Source organism: Helianthus annuus, chromosome 2 (assembly GCF_002127325.2).
Source record: "Helianthus annuus cultivar XRQ/B chromosome 2, HanXRQr2.0-SUNRISE, whole genome shotgun sequence".
NCBI classification, from domain to species: Eukaryota; Viridiplantae; Streptophyta; class Magnoliopsida; order Asterales; family Asteraceae; genus Helianthus; species Helianthus annuus.
The window spans coordinates 25,561,487-25,578,442 of NC_035434.2; positions in this window are offsets into that span (position 1 = coordinate 25,561,487).

A 16,956-nucleotide genomic window follows, 5' to 3' on the forward strand; every position below is an offset into this window, starting at 1 on the left:
AATAATCTGCGGGTAAAAACCCTCCGCAGTTCTTGGAATTATAAATTTGTCTTGTGCGGGTAAAACCATCCGCATTACAGGGAAAGTAAAAATGACGGAGGCCGTAGCTTCCGTATTACAAATTTATTTTGACATACTATGAAGTTTGTTAAAGAAAACATTTCTTGAGGTGCGCTCCATTCCAGGTACGAGGGATGAGGGTTCCATCCATCCTGCTAAGCGTATAAGCACCGTCCTTTCCAGCGGTATTAATTTGATAAGGGACTTCCCACTTCGGAGCCATTTTCCCGGTACCCTCAGCCAGACTTGCCTCGTTGCTTCGCATGACGTAATCTCCAACCTTGAACTGGACCTCCTTGACTTTTGAGTTGTAATGTTTTTCCAACTCTTTTTTATACTTTGCTTCCCGGATAGCCGCAAGTTCTCTTCTTTCTTCGACCAGGTCGAGGTTCAGGCGGAGTTCTTGTTCGTTCTCTCCTTGACTCTGTTGCATGCGAGGGGTAGGTATGCCCACTTCGGCGGGGATGACTGCCTCCGTACCGTATGTTAGGCTGAAATGAGTTTCACTCGTGCTTGTCTTTGGCATCGTCCGGTGAGCCCACAGGACGTGCGGAAGTTCATCTGCCCATGAAACGCCTTCTTTCCCCAGGCGCTTTTTGATGCCCTCTACAATGCTGCGGTTGGCTCTTTCTACCTGCCCATTGGCCTGGGGATGGGCAACTGACGCAAAGTTTTGTTCAATGTGCATTCTTTCGCACCAGGTTTTGAATGGTTTTTCTGAGAATTGCTTCCCATTGTCACTGACTATACAGAGCGGCATTCCGTACCTGCACACTATGCTTTCCCAGACGAATCTCAACACTTGATCCCCGGTGATAGTCCGGAGGGGTTTGGCTTCAATCCATTTTGTAAAGTAATCAATGGCCACCAATAAGAACCTTACTCCTCCGGTGGAGACTGGGAAAGGGTCGACGATGTCAATCCCCCACTTCTGAAACGACCATGCCGAAGTTACAGGGACAAGGTTATTTTTCGCTCGGTGACTGATGGGAGCTTGTCGTTGACAATATTCACATGCCTGCAGTTCACTAACAGCACTTTGATGCATGCCCGGCCAAAAATACCCGGCGTTCATAGCCTTGGCTACAACCATCCTTGGTCCGGAGTGGATGCCGCATATCCCCCAGTGGATTTCTCTTATGACGTAGCTAGCCTCCTCCGGAGTTAGGCATTTTAGGAGCGGACCTAGAAAGGTCTTTCGATAGAGTTGCCCATCGTGAACCTGATATTGTAACGCTTTTACTTTTAACTTCCGAGCCTGAGCTTTTTCTTCCGGGAGAGTGCCGTCTTTCAAATATTCTAAGATCGGGGTCATCCATGATTTCTCCTGTACGGAGACTGACATAACGGATCCCGCCTGTTGGATGGCTGGAGCTTGCAGAGTTTCGACCAGCACTTCTTTGGATAAATGACAAAAGGCTACGGATGCGAGCTTGCTTAGGGCATCTGCCTTTTTGTTTTTGCTTCGTGGTATGTGGACTATTTTGCAAGAATCAAACGAGGAGATTAAACTGTTAACCTGTCTTAAATACAGGACCATGTTTTCTTCTCGGGCTTCATACTCTCCGCTAACCTGATTGGCGACTAGTAGTGAATCCACATGAGCTAGTACGGAGGTCGCACCAGCTTTGGCTGCGGTTTGGAGTCCTGTGAGAAGAGCTTCATATTCTGCTTCATTGTTTGAAGTTTTAAACTCAAAACGCAGAGCATAAGTATATTCTATCCCTTCCGGATCTGTTAGAATCAAACCGGCTCCCGACCCTTCTTTGCTGGAGGCTCCGTCTGTATACAAGTTCCACACACTTGGGAGGGCGGACTTTTCTTTAGTACTTTCTCCGATCGGTACCTCCGTGAGGAAGTCTGCCACGGCCTGGCCTTTTACTGGACCTCTGGTTCAGTAGGTAATATCGAAAGCGCTGAGTTCGATTGCCCACTTGGTGAGGCGTCCGGAAACCTCCGGCTTTCTGAGAATTTGCTGGATCTGAAGGTTGGTCTGTACTTCTATATTGAAAGCCTGGAAATATCTTCGGAGACGCCTGGACGCATGTACTAGTGCAAGCGCCAATTTTTCTATCATCGGGTACCGAGTTTCATAGTCCTTCAGGATGCGGCTTACGTAGTAAACCGGTGTTTGCGTTTGATTTCGGGGCACCACTAGTACCGCACTTATAGCAAAATGTGAGGCGGAGAGATAAACAGTGACGATTTCTCCAGTGATTGGAGCGGTCAGAGTGGGTAGTGACCCAAGACAAACTTTCAATTCTTGAAACGCTGAATCAGCCTCCGGTGTCCATTCTATCTGACCCTTTCCGGTTCGTTTTTTCAATATATTCATGAAAGGAATAGTGCGATCGGCCACTTTCGAGACGAAACGATGAAGAGCTACCAACTTACCATTTAATGATTGAATTTCCTTGACTGTTTTAGGAGGCTGCATGGAGATTACCGCTTTGATTTTATCCGGGTGTGCTTGGATTCCTGACTGGGTTATCCACACTCCCAGAAATTTTCCTTCTTCTAGACCGAAGGAACATTTTTTAGGATTAAGCTTGAGATTGATACTCCGAAGCCTAGCGAAGGTTTCAAGTATGTCATCGATCATGTTATCTTTGGCTTGACTTTTGATGACCAGATCATCTACGTAAATCTCTAAGTTCCTTCCGATCTGATCCTTGAATGCTTTATCCATCAATCTCGGGTACGTTGCTCTGGCGTTCTTTAACCCAAATGGCATTTTGGTATAACAGAAGAGACCTTCATTTGTTACGAAAGCCGTCTTGTCCTCGTTTTCCAAAGCTATCTGTATTTGGTGGTAACCTTTATATGCGTCCAAGAAACATTTAAGACGAAAGCTGGACAGAGAATCAATCTTTAAATCGATCTCCGGCAATGGGTAGCAATCCTTCGGACATGCATTGTTTAAATCAGAAAAATCAACGCACATTCTCCAAGTTTTGTCTTTCTTTGTTACCATTACCGGATTGGAGACCCATGTTTGATACCGCACTTCCCTGATAATCCCGGCGCTTAGCAGCTTCCGAACATCTTCGGAGATGGCTTTATTACGGGCTGGAGCCATGTTTCTTTTTCTTTGAGCAACTGGTTTTACTGAATGCGATACTTTTAACTTGTGTTCGGCCAAACACCGAGGAACTCCAACCATGTCAGAAGTTTGCCATGCAAAGACATCAAGTGAACTAGACAGCAGTTTCCACAGCCGTTTTTTGGTACGCTCAGGGAGCTGGGCCCCAACGGTGATTTTTTGCTCCGGAAACTGTGGTGTATGGCCCACTCCTCCGCAAGGAGGGTCGGAGGTTGCACATGACCGTCGCTCTGTCGTATTTCGGCTATGCACATTGTGGATTCGAAGTGCAAAGTTGCTACTCCTGCTTCGGTGGGGAATTTTAATGATCCATGGATGGTAGAGCTGATAATACCGAAAGCGCACATCCCTGGTCTTCCTAGTATGACGTTGTGAACGGATCTTGCTCCCACCACCAGGTATGTCAAGTTTATGGTTCGGACCAGGCTTCCGGCTCCCAACGTTGTTGGTAAGGTGATTTGCCCGACAGGCTGCACCACTTCTCCGGAGAAACTTACTAACGGCATAGAGACTTGTATCAGTTTTGATTTGGTTTGCGGAGCTAGCTGTTGGAAACACTGCTGGTACATGATCTCGGTGGTGCTTCCGCTGTCAACATAAATCCTCCGGACCTTGTGGCCTGCTATTATTGCAGACACTATGATTGGTCCGTCTTTGATTTCTCCGGGGTAACTGGGGGGGAGGCGATGGGCTGCTGCATCCAAGCGGCCATATGATGATTGGACCGCTTAATGCCTTGAGTATCTACTTTCCTGATCATGCAAATTGCTGGTTGATTGTTCGGATTATCTGCCGAATTTCCTGAAGATTTTTCTTCTTTTACTTCTTTGACCAAGTGCGAGAGCTTACCGGACCGCACCGCTTTTTCTATTTCTTGCTTTAAGGACCAGCAGTCATCTGTATTATGGCCTCGCGCGTGATGGTAATCACAATATTTTTTGGAGTTCTTGTCACCTGGATTTCGAAGCTTTGGTGGGGCGGGGAAGTTTGCACCTTCGGCGCTGAGGATTTCACTGGGAGTTTTGGAAAGATCCGATAAATTGTAAAATCTTGATCCGGAACTTCTTCCCCGTTGAGACCTCTCATTCCTGGTGTAAGGGTGCGGTCGTCCCCTGCTTCCGGACGGAGTTTTATCGAATACGGACCTGAAGGGGTATGGTCCCAGATCCCGCGTCAGCATGGACCGCGAGTGACCATTACCCTTATCAAAACCCCCACTAACTAACAACCTACTTGTGCCCATGCGGGAACGCGTCGACACAAGGGTTGAATCCAATCTATCTAGTAACAAAGAAGGACTTACATGGAACATGAGAACGGTAGAGGGATGCGACACAGCATCACATCTGGTGTATGAAAACGGAAGTATTCACAGCGATGCGGCATCACACCGCATCCAGTGAACACTTCTATCAATACAGGAAGGCCTTACCTTAGGCATAGAAGAAGATGAACGTAGCGGTACGGATGACACCGCACCATACGGACATTTTCGTCACGACAAGGGATGCAGGCAAGACGACGATGCGGCTAGCACCGCATCTCGCGTATTCCTTGATCACAAGTAGGAGACGCGGTAACTTCAGATGTTACCGCACGTAGCGATGCGGCTTGCACCGCATCCTATGTACTCAAGCAAGTGGTACTGACACCACAGTGCAAGTGGCACCAATAGCAGTTACCTGTCAGAGCTACGTAAGCAATGGACTGACGTGGCGTAACCTCCATAACCGACGAGCCTGACACACCTGAAAGGGTGCAGCACGTCGTCAGTCCATCCATCATCATCCTCCTTCACTCCTCGGCTATAAATACCAACCCCAAACCAGGTTTGAGGTATCTTCTCACAACTCTCTCACTACTACTACTATCTTACTTTGCTTCCCAAGCAAACTACTGATTCTCACGCCGGAGAGTGGTAACAAGGAGCACCCCCCACCCCATCCTCCTTGTTACGAGTCACGGTTTGTTTCTTTGTGCAGGAGATCAACCGCCGGCGATCCAGCCAGCGACCCTCGAGAGGAAGGGATTAACCCTTCTTGACGAGACCAGTGTGTTAACCCTGCCCGGTTAACCATTGTTTCATTATTGGCGCCCACCGCTACTCTTAGCATTTTCTAAACTATCCTTTTTCCTCTCTCACGATCATGACTGATCACCAAAACAACACTGCGGATAACCAAAATCCTCCAATCCCAAACCCGGTAGGGGTCAATGCCTCGACCTCCCAACCCGGACACATTGGAACGTCCACACAAAGGAGCCCTTCCTTTATGTTCGGACATGACTTATCACAGTTCCCATCTGTGATCCCACCAGGCACGACCATTCATGCCTGGTACGAGCAGCAGGCAGCTACGCTGACTGCAGCATACAACCGCGCTTGTACTGAAGCGAATATACGAGCTGGGCTTCCCCCAGCACCGCACACCCCTGTTGAGCGTATTTTACAATACGACGGCAGGATACATTCACGCCCGGCTTCAAGAAGCCGGCGTGAAGAACGGGGATCGTCTTACTGTTCGGTCCACACCCTCAACGAGGATGATTCCTCATACGGGTCCCACACCAGAGGACCGGTACATACCCGCCTTGGCCCCCATGGCGAGGACAGGAGGCGATCAACCTCCAGACGCGGCCCAGGCATTCAGAGCCGATTGGGCCCACAACCATACACCGAAGGGTACGGTCATACCGACCCTGACGACCATAGCTACCGCGGTGATTCGCATGACACCAGTAGCAGACCGGGAGGACGCAACTATGTTCCTCCCAGTCATCCCCGCAACACATACCTTAGGGCGGCAAAGCGCCCTGCGAACGAACCATACAGGCCAAAGGCAGCGGCCGAAAATTCCAAGTTCGGCACGCGGATTGCCAACGCCCATGTCACCACGACAAAGTTCCCATTCAACGTTGGGAAATACAGTGGTTCGACCGACCCGGACGACCACATGAACGTCTTCATGGGCGCGGGCATCAACGGCCAGTGGGATGAACCCACTTGGTGTAATTTTTCCCCCCAGACCCTTACGGGCCTGGCCAGGGCATGGTTCGATTCTTTGCCAGTGGGATCACTGGATTCATTCGAGGACTTGCGTACCAAGTTCCTCGCACATTTTTGCCAGCAGCGACGCCACGAACGAGATTCGTGTGACGTCATGAACATCTGGCGAAGGAACGACGAATCGCTCGAAGCATTCGTCGTCCGATATAATAAAGAGTGCCTGGAGATAGGTGACGTGGCAGACCAGATGGCACGAAACCACTTCATCCGGGCCGTCAAAGACAGAGAGATGATCATGACCATCTCTGGCAAGGAGGGCTTGCCCAAAAAATGGGAAGATGTCATCACTGCGGTCAAGAAATACGCCCAGACACAGCGGTCACTCGAACCGCATGTGACAAAGGCAACACCTCAAGCCGAAACATCCCAACAAGGGTCCAAGCGTAACAATAAACGCAACCGGGACGTTGGAAATCGCGATATTTCCAAACCATACTTCCCGCAAACCAACACGTCCGACCCAAAGAACTACAACCCCGCCCGAGACAGTCGGGCGTCAAAAAAAGAATCTCGGGACCGCAACTGGACCGAGATCACTATGTCGCCAAGTGAGGTCCTCCTTGCGGACCCACAGTTCTTACGACCGGCCCAACCAATGAAGTCCAAGAAAAATCAAGACCTCACACTCTACTGTGAGTACCACAAGGACTCGGGCCACACCACCAACAGCTGCATCAGTCTCCGACTGGAGATTGAGCGCGCCTTAAAGGAGGGGAAACTGCAACATCTTTTGCCAGGTGGGCAAAAACCCACCAAGCGCATTACCCCTCATGGCGAAGGTACCTCCTCCGGGAAGAGAACCATGCACGTGGCTTCCACCCACATGATCCACGGAGGCAAGGGCAGGCCGCGAAAAGCGGCAAGAAGGCCGGAATGTGACTGGAAGGACGAGCAAGTCGTCTTTCCAAAAGTCCGAGGCGGACCGCGCGATAGGCGCGCCGTCGTCATTTCAGGCCAACTGGCACACTACTGCACCGAGCGTCTATTCATCGACCCGGGCAGTACATCTGATATAATCTACGAACAATGCTTCAACCAGTTCGACCAGGAGGACAAAGATCGGTTGCAAGCAGTAGATTACCCGTTAACCGGGTTCGCAGGGGAAACTGTCTTTCCCCTAGGCCAGATTACTTTCCCTGTGCGTCTTTCCAGCGGAAACCGCACAAGGACAGAAGAGGTAAACTTCATGGTTTTACCTCACACCTCCAGATATGACGTACTCCTCGGGAGAGAATCCCAAGGAGATTTCAATATGATTACGTCGGTCCCCCACTCTGCGGTTGGTTTCCCAACCGAATCGGGGGTCGCGATAATCTATACCCGCAGGGACGTCATGATGTCGGACGAAGTACGTCCGACCAAGGTCGCAAGGCCCACCCCCAATGACCAGCCAGAAAAATGGGTTCTCAACGCGAGATACCCAGAACAAAAGGTCACATTGGGTCACGCCTTGTCCCCGACCACCAAAGCGCAACTGAAGCAGCTCCTCTTCAGGAACCAAGACATCTTCGCGTGGACACCCGCAGACATGACCGGGGTCCCACGTGATATTGCGCAACATCACTTGAATACCATGCCAGGTATCAAGCCAGTGATCCAAGGCCAACGCCACCTTGGGTCAGCTAAAAATCAGGCGATGCAAGAGCAGATCGAAGAACTGCTCTCCGCAGGCATCCTGCGGGAAGTTAAATACCAGACTTGGTTGTCCAACCCAGTCATGGTAGAAAAACCGTCCGGGGGCTGGCGCATGTGCGTCGATTACAAAGACCTTAACAAAGCCTGCCCCAAGGATTGTTACGCACTTCCAGAAATCGACGAAAAGGTCGATAATCTCGCACCATTCAGGTGGAAGTGTTTCCTCGATTGCTACAAAGGATACCATCAAGTACAAATGGCAATCGAGGATGAAGACAAAACGGCATTCCGGACTCCCACCGGAAATTACTGCTATACAAAAATGCCGTTTAGGTTGCGCAACGCGGGCTCAACCTACCAAAAGTTGATGAACGACACTTTCCGCGGCCAAATAAGCAAAAGTGTCGAAATCTACATGGACGACCTGGTCGTCATGAGCATGGAAGAAGATACCATGCTCACAGATATTGAAAGAACATTCCAAACTCTGCGAAGCGTTAACATAAAGCTCAATCCAGGGAAATGCTCGTTTGGAATGGAAGAAGGCAAATTCCTTGGATTCATCGTGACTAAAGATGGATTCAAGGTAAACCCGGAGAAAGTCCAGGCGATCGAGCGCATGCCATCGCCTTCATCGATGAAGGATATGCAACGGCTAGCCGGCAGGCTAGCGGCACTCAACAGATTCTTAGCCAACCACGCAGCTAAGTCTTATCCGTTCATCAAGACCCTGCGGAGCTGTTCAAAGAAAGAACAATTCCAGTGGACCGCAGAGGCTGAACAGGCCTTCCGGGAAATGAAGGAGTGTTTGATACAACTCCCAACTTTAACCGCACCACGCAAGGATGGGCCACTCATACTATACCTATCCGCCGCGGACAACGCGGTGGGTGCGGTACTAATTGTGGAGCGAAAGGGGGTTCAAACACCCATCTACTACATCAGCAAGATGCTCAACGACCCAGAGACGAGGTACTCAATAATGGAGAAATTGGTGCTAGCATTAGTGCACGCTTCAAGACGGTTGCGACGCTACTTCGTAAACCACGTCATCACAGTGCTAACCAATTACAGGATCGGCCCGATCCTCTCCAAACCCGACATCTCTGGGCGATTAGCGAAATGGGCCATCGAGCTGAGCGCGCACACGATACATTATAAACCGCGCCCCGCGATTAAAGGCCAGATCTTAGCTGATTTCGCCGCCGAAGTACCGGTGAATCGCATCCAAGAATGCGAAGAAGCACAAACTCCTGCACCAACGCCACCCTCCTCAGAGACATGGGCACTCTTCACAGATGGTGCCTCCAACGACGAAGGGGCGGGTGCAGGTCTGCGACTCGTCAGCCCTGACGGCCAAGAACTTACATATGCAATCCGCCTCGAATTCAAAAGCACAAACAACGAGGCAGAATATGAGCCTCTGTTAGCGGGGCTACGTTTAGCAGTCAAAATCGGCGTGCAACATCTGGAAGCCCACGTCGACTCTTTGTTAGTTGCAGGCCAAGTACGCGGCGACTATGCCGCAAAGGGGGATATCATGATCCTCTACCTCGAGCAAGTCCTGCAACTAAAATCCAAATTCGCTTCGTTCAATATTCGCCATATTAATCGAAGCGAAAACAAGTCCGCAGATGCACTATCAAAACTTGCATCTACCAGCTTCCAACACTTGGCAAAGGAGATACGCATCGAAATCCTGCAAAATCCTTCGGTACCCCTGCGCCAAGTCAACGTCATTCAATACGGTTCAACATCATGGATGACACCTATTATCGCATATCTACAATCCGGTGTGACTCCCGAAAGCAAATCAGAAGCACGCAAACTACAATACAAAGCGTGCCATTATCAGATGGGAGACGGTATCTTATACCGCAAATCATACCTCGGGCCACTACTACGATGCGTCAACCCCCAGGATGCCACATACCTCATTCGAGAGATACACGAGGGCATATGTGGCATACACGCTGGACCACGCATGGTAGTGGCCAAAATCATGAATGCCGGGTATTACTGGCCCGGCATACACCTGGACGCCGTCAAAGAGTTGCGCAAGTGCATCGACTGTCAACGTCATGCTCCAAAAACCTTGCGGCCAAAAAACAACTTAGTCCCCGTCACAACCGCATGGCCCTTTCAGAAATGGGCAATTGACATTGTGGGACCTTTACCTGACGCTCCAGGCGCGGTTAAATTTATCATAGTGGTGGTTGATTACTTCACCAAATGGGTAGAAGCAAAACCACTCGCCTCAACCACTGCTATGATAACAAGAAAGTTCATTTGGGAACACGTCATCTGCCGTTTCGGATTACCAATGTGCATTGTCACCGATAACGGCACCAACTTTGCTGCCGACGAATTTCAAAAATGGCTAGAAGAACTACATATTGAGCACATATTCTCATCAGTCGCACACCCGCAAGGGAACGGCCAAGTCGAGAGTATCAATAAAAGCCTAGTCGAAGGGATCAAGGCACGGTTGGGAACGGCCAGGCGTGGCTGGGTCGATGAACTCCCAAGTATCTTATGGGCTCACCGTACAAGCCCAAAAACAAGCAATGGGGAAACACCCTTCAGCCTAGTCTACGGTTCAGAAGCGGTGATCCCCGCAGAAGTAGGTCTCCCCTCTCCTAGAATGTTGGCTATTGAAAAACTAGACAACAACATGGAACGCAGGATCGATTTGGACCTCTTGGAAGAAAGGCGCGAAAACGCTGCCATCAATGAGGCCAAATATAAATCCAAACTTGAAAAGTACTACAACGCGCGCGTCCGCGTTTGTACTTTCAACCCAGGAGACTACGTCCTACGCGACAATGAGGCATCTAATGCCGAGCGCCCAGGCAAACTCGCCCCCAAGTGGGAAGGACCCTACCTCATCAAAGAGGTCTTAGGGAAAGGCGCGTACAGATTGCAAACACTAGAAGGCGAACCTATCGCACGCACATGGAATGCACAACAGCTTCGACGCTGTTATATGTAAGCCATGTTCTTACATTTCTCTATGTAACCTATCGGGCCGCAGGCCATTTGCAAATAAATAAATAAGCAATTTTATACATTATTGTTTGTTATTACTATTACAAATGCGTGTTCCACTTTGCGGTATCCCAAAAACAGATTTGCAAAATCTTCATTCGAGATACCCATACAAAGTGGTAACCACACACAAATATTGTAATAGGCCAGCAAAAGGCAAAAAGACTTGCATGTTCATCCGGCCGGATAAACAAGTTTTTGTTAAACACTTGACACAATTCCTGAGCCCAAAAAGGCAAACAATGGAATTGACGCGGACTCATACGACAAAGGTATGGAGTACACTTGACCCCATTCACAAATGGGTAGAGTTCCGGTAATATAAGCTTTTACAAAGCTTAAGCAATTCTAACACCCTCACACGGTGAATAACAGAATTGATGCATACTCATACAACAAAAGTATGGAGTATACTTGACCCCGTTCATAAATGGGTAAAGTTATGCATACATACGTTCAGACATGCAAGAATTAAAAACACTTGTACAAACTGAACAAAGAAACTTTATATCCAAAAAATTCAAGTATCCACATGATACTTAGTGAATTTACATAAAGTTCCTATTCTATACAAGAGGAATACAAAAAGGAGGCACACTCGCCAACCTAAACCCTATTTTGTACCGCCGGTCCCCGCATCTCCTCCGGCACCACCAGCGGGTTCTTCCTCTTCCACATCCGGATAAAGCATCCGCAAGCGGTCAACATAGTCCGCAACCTCCAAACAATCGTCCAGCTCCCCTACACAGGCAAGGGGCGTATCATAAAAGGAGGCTACGGCCGCTTTCAGACGACCTTCGGTATCCACATCACGGAACCCGGATGCCTGATCAGTATAACCGCCTGCGGATAATACATTGATATGCCCAATGCAGCGGTTATAACCAGCCTTGAAGCCAGCATCGCGCGCACGTTCCTTAACCAGGTCCAAACCAGATGCGGTCTCAGGGGCATTCATTATAGCCTCAACAATCTGCAATAAAGGGATCATAAGTCTTGGATACTAACCCAAGCAAATGCAAAGACAACGGATACTTACACGCGCGATGCCGTGAGTCCGCAACCACTCACGGTCAGCTTCCAGCTGGTTAAAAGAGGACACCAAGGCATCCTTGGCCTCAGCAGCGGCGTCAGCCCGTTTCTCCGCAGCAGACACGCGAGCAGTAAGGTCCGTAACCGCGACCTCCCAGGCCTGAACATCAGCCTGTCAAAAAATAGTAAACAGTTTACACGATAAACATTTACGAAACACGAAAGAAAATATACAACAGAGGTAAAGAAACATACCTGCAGACTGTCAACAACTTTGCCTAAACGAATGCGCTCCGCATTCGCCTCTTCAAGAGCCTTGGAAGAACGGCTCTCCTTCTCTGCGGCCTCTTCAAGGGCCTTTGAGGCACGAGCCCCGGCTTCTTTGGCCTCTCCAAGCGCCTTCAGGGCGTCGGCCTTCGCCTGCAGCGCTTTAACAGAAATGGCCTCAGCCGCAGCCTTCTCCTGGCTCAAGGTAGCGTTTGCTGCCTTGGCATTTGTCAGCTCCTGCCGAGCATGAAACAAAATGTCATTCTGCTTAGCCCACGATGCATTCCACTTCTTGCGCTCATTGGACATTTTTTCATTCCAACTCTTGCGCTCATCAGCAAGAAGTTTAGCAAGGGTACGCACCTGTTTCAGCTGGGCAGCGGCAGCCCATTCAGAAGTCTGCTTCTCAAAAGCAGCCTTGTCCTTCTCGAGCTGCTCCGCACCCACACGAGCTGCCTCGACCAACTTCTCCGCCTCAGCCCGCATGCGAGCTACTTCCTCCTCGCGGCGACCCAACACCTTGTAGTCTTCCAAGATGGCATTCGCCACAATAGAAGACCCTACTAACATTGTTGAGAGCTGGTTTATGCGCAGCTCACGGGGCGCAGCGCGGGCTCACTCAACCTCAAAAGGGGTGCCTAGACCACCCAGAATCTCCTTGCATGCCGACGGGTCATTGGAAATATCATCCCCCTGCATAACAGTCCAGGGGGGTCGGTGATACACAGTACTACGACCCTGGGTATAGGTGCGGTAGTAGTACTCCAACTCAGACTCCCCAGGCTGAATTGGAGGCCCATCGTACCCCGCACCACCGGCAGACGAGCCAGTACCCTTATCAACAGAAGACTTCTGCGGCTCAGCATCATGCTGCCGCGTTTCAGCGCCAGTTCTTTCCGGTTCGGCATCAGACTGTTGCTTCCCGGTATTAGCAAACCGCACACTCACATTGTCTCCCTCATTGGGAGAGATCAGATTGTTGGACGAGTCAACAGTGTCAAAAATCTGGGTCGCAGCATTCTCTGCGGTACCCTCTGTCCGCACCGTCGACTCCGACACCACCTTGGCAGGGGGTGTCGATGGCACTTCAGTTGCACCCGCATCCGTGGCACGCGGGGGCGACTCCGGAGCATCAAAGATAGAAAAATCTTCATCTTGAGGCTCTGCGAAAAACAACGTCAAATAGCTATCAAAACAAGTTACACAACAGTTAAGACAAGCTAGCATACACTTACCAATAACAACCGCAGGTTTTTTCTGCGTCGGAGCAGACCTTTTGGTTACCAGTCTCCGACGTTTGGTTTCAACACCACCAGCAGCTTTCGGCTCTGGCTTTCTCTTCTCACCAATCACAGGGGGACCCGCAGCTGTCCCTCCCGCGGCCGTCTCCTCTGCCTGCTTCTTCGCAGCACCAGAACGCGACCCAGCGGCTGTACCCAAACCCTCAAGGGTATCAGATACTATCACATAATCCTTGTGTCGACGAAAAGAGGAGTGAGAGATACCTGCCACCTGCGGCACCAGATGAGGCACAGTAGTGACCTCCTTTATCTTCTTTTGGCGAAAGCGCACGCCCTTCACAGTTTGCCTCTTTGGCACACCTTTCGCATCGGGGTCCCCTAAGGCCCCAAGATCACCTGCATGAAATCAATCCAAAGGGTGAGTCAATAAACCAACATTATCATCACAAGTGAAAAACCTTCCAAATTATACCTTTGCCTGGCGGCAACTCAACTGCCAGTGCGGCCTCAGTAGGCACCCGGAAGTTACTACGGATGATAGCATTATGATCCTCCTCACCATCCGCACAAACTACGGTCTCAACCGTACCAAGGAAATCCGGGGCAAACATCCTCCATGCGGGAGCATCCTCTGATGACAAACATAAAGTCAGTACCGCAAAAACGAATAGGGAACTCAAACACATGAAAAGTACGTACCACCGCTTTTCTCCCACACCACGGGCCTCGAGTTTTTGTTCCTCCTCGTCAACATCATACGCAACAACCACAGTTGCGTGTTGGTCAGCTTCACAGACTCAATAGTCTGAAGCTGCGGAAACCACTGCACTGATTTCAAACTGGGCATCACAATGGTCTCCCCTATGATCGTCTCGGTCACGTTCCGAAACGTCATGTCTGCAACAATGGCAGCAGCCTTGACATAGAAGAATTTCTTTTTCCACATCGTCATCCCCTTGGGAGGAGTCATCAGCTTGGGGCTACCGTCTCGTTGACGGAAAGAAAAGAAACCCAATGACACAGTCATCTGATAAAACCGTCGGAAATCTCCGACGGTAGGCTCTATACCAAGAGCACGGAAGGTGAACTCAAAATTACGAATCCGAATCATACCAAACGGACTCATTTGAGAAATGTGGACCTTGTACCACTCCAAGACATCCACAACGAACACCGTCAACGGTAACCGGAGATTACAGTCACCAAAAAAGTCGGCCCACATGGTCACATAACCAGCCGGAGCGTCAGCACCAGTATCACCCTCCGATGGATACTGAGCCCCATACTCAGGGGGCATTTGAACGTCAAGCATAAGACGCTCAAAGGTTTTTCTGGTCCACTTTAACGCCGGTAATCCACCACCGGCAGCCCCCTCCTCTTCTTCTTCCACTACCGGCTGTTCAGGGTTTTCACCCTCCACATTGTGTGGATTAGATGGTTCAGCCATCAAGAATATCAAAGAAACAGAAGATGGTGAACAGAAAAACTAGAAACCCTCACTGGAACTTCAAGAAATTTCGTCGGAGAAGACAAAGAACAAAGTTTCTCTCATCGGCAAATTTTTGAAAATTTCAAACAAGTGAGGGGAAACCACGAACGGTTTCCCCTTATATACCCATCGCAATTAATGCGGAGGGAGAAAACAAATGATCACGTTCAAAAAGGGCGAATCGTATGACACCACGTGTCGAGCGCCGTTTCCGCTGACGGTTATCACGCGCGCGTGGCCGCCCACGCGCCTGACACAAGAGACGTTTACACTCTTCGCTACAGTGCATTTAATGCCTCGGGCAGTGCAAACGTCCTTTCATTTCAGCACATGCCAGGAAGATCTCACCAACTTCCACCAACTCACACGTGCGTCCAGCCACGTATGCAACAAAAAGCGACTACATTATCCAATTATAAGCGGCATGCGGTTTCTCTGGTATACCGCACCATAACCCATACCGCATGTCGTTTTTTAACATACCCCTAAAAATAGGTAAAAATATATATCTCTACACTATAAGGGGGTATAATACATATCCGCACTACCCACGAGCACACGTGGAATATGCGGACATGACACACACGAGCCCGTTCAGGTGTGTCAGATGCTCAGAACCAACGTTGGCCGTTGGACTGAACCGCATCTCGGACACAGGAGAACCGCATTGCCTTCATTCTCTTCAAGCTTCAAATCCCTCCTGTCCGGTTCACAACCGCAGAGGGTACATGAACACCTTCTTTAACAAAAGGAAGGAAGGGAATGCACGCGAACGCACATCAGCAACCCTGTCTCCTGAACCTTCAAGAGCTACATCCGAGCCACACCCGCTTTGAGCAAATGTGGTAATGCAAAACCACAGACACTCACGAGGAGCTACGGACATAACCATAGCTTCCGCAGAGTGGGTGCTACGGAAGAGCCAAGCTCACTCCACACCACCGAACAATGCTACTGCAAAGCAAACTCGGTATTGGAGCGGGAAGGTAAGTGGCTCCAAAACGAACGCAGAACAGCGCTCTAAATAAACCCTCGTCGAACAACAAGCGTCCGAACAGCGGTAACAAGTCTGCTTATGACTTTGTTAGCCCGACTATGGGCCGCATAGAATAAACAATGGTGGGCATACCCTTGCCTATGACCATGTTTATTTACCCATAGTACGAATATACATTGTTCGACCAAACATGGCCAACAATGACGCAACGAGGTAACCGCAAAGAACGCGCGGTTACTAGAGAGCTATGACGATAAACACGAAAACCCAACAAAAAAGGGATCGTCGTCTCATAACTCGATGCTGAACATAGAGCTTGAGCAAAGCACTTGCAAGCATCAACAACTTTTGATCCCAGTCTCAAAGATTGGTCCAAAAGTTTCTTTTCTTCTTCATGCACCAATTCAACAATTGGTATGAAGAAAAGACCACCTTTAAAGGATGGGAAACCTCCACATACCTTCGAACCACCATCTCAGAGGTTGGTTCGAAGTTTGTGCAGCATTACTAACAAGGTCTCCAAGAGACCTTCGGCACAACAACAGGTGGCAGGCCACCTGGTGACATAAATCGGCTGAGAATCTCGCATCAGACGAGATTCCTTCACCGATACGGAAGAGGCGTCAGATGACCCTTCCGGACCTCCAGCTTCATTTACATACAGAAAAGACCACACATGGTCTAGGATCTTCTCCAGACTCCAAACTACCTTCCAAACACCATAGTCCAGTACTCCTCCCACATACACCTTGTATGTGGCAGCAACACTAGACTGGGGGGACTTGAAGGGGTATGGTCCCAGATCCCGCGTCAGCATGGACCGCGAGTGACCATTACCCTTATCAAAACCCCCACTAACTAACAACCTACTTGTGCCCATGCGGGAACGCGTCGACACAAGGGTTGAATCCAATCTATCTAGTAACAAAGAAGGACTTACATGGAACATGAGAACGGTAGAGGGATGCGACACAGCATCACATCTGGTGTATGAAAACGGAAGTATTCACAGCGATG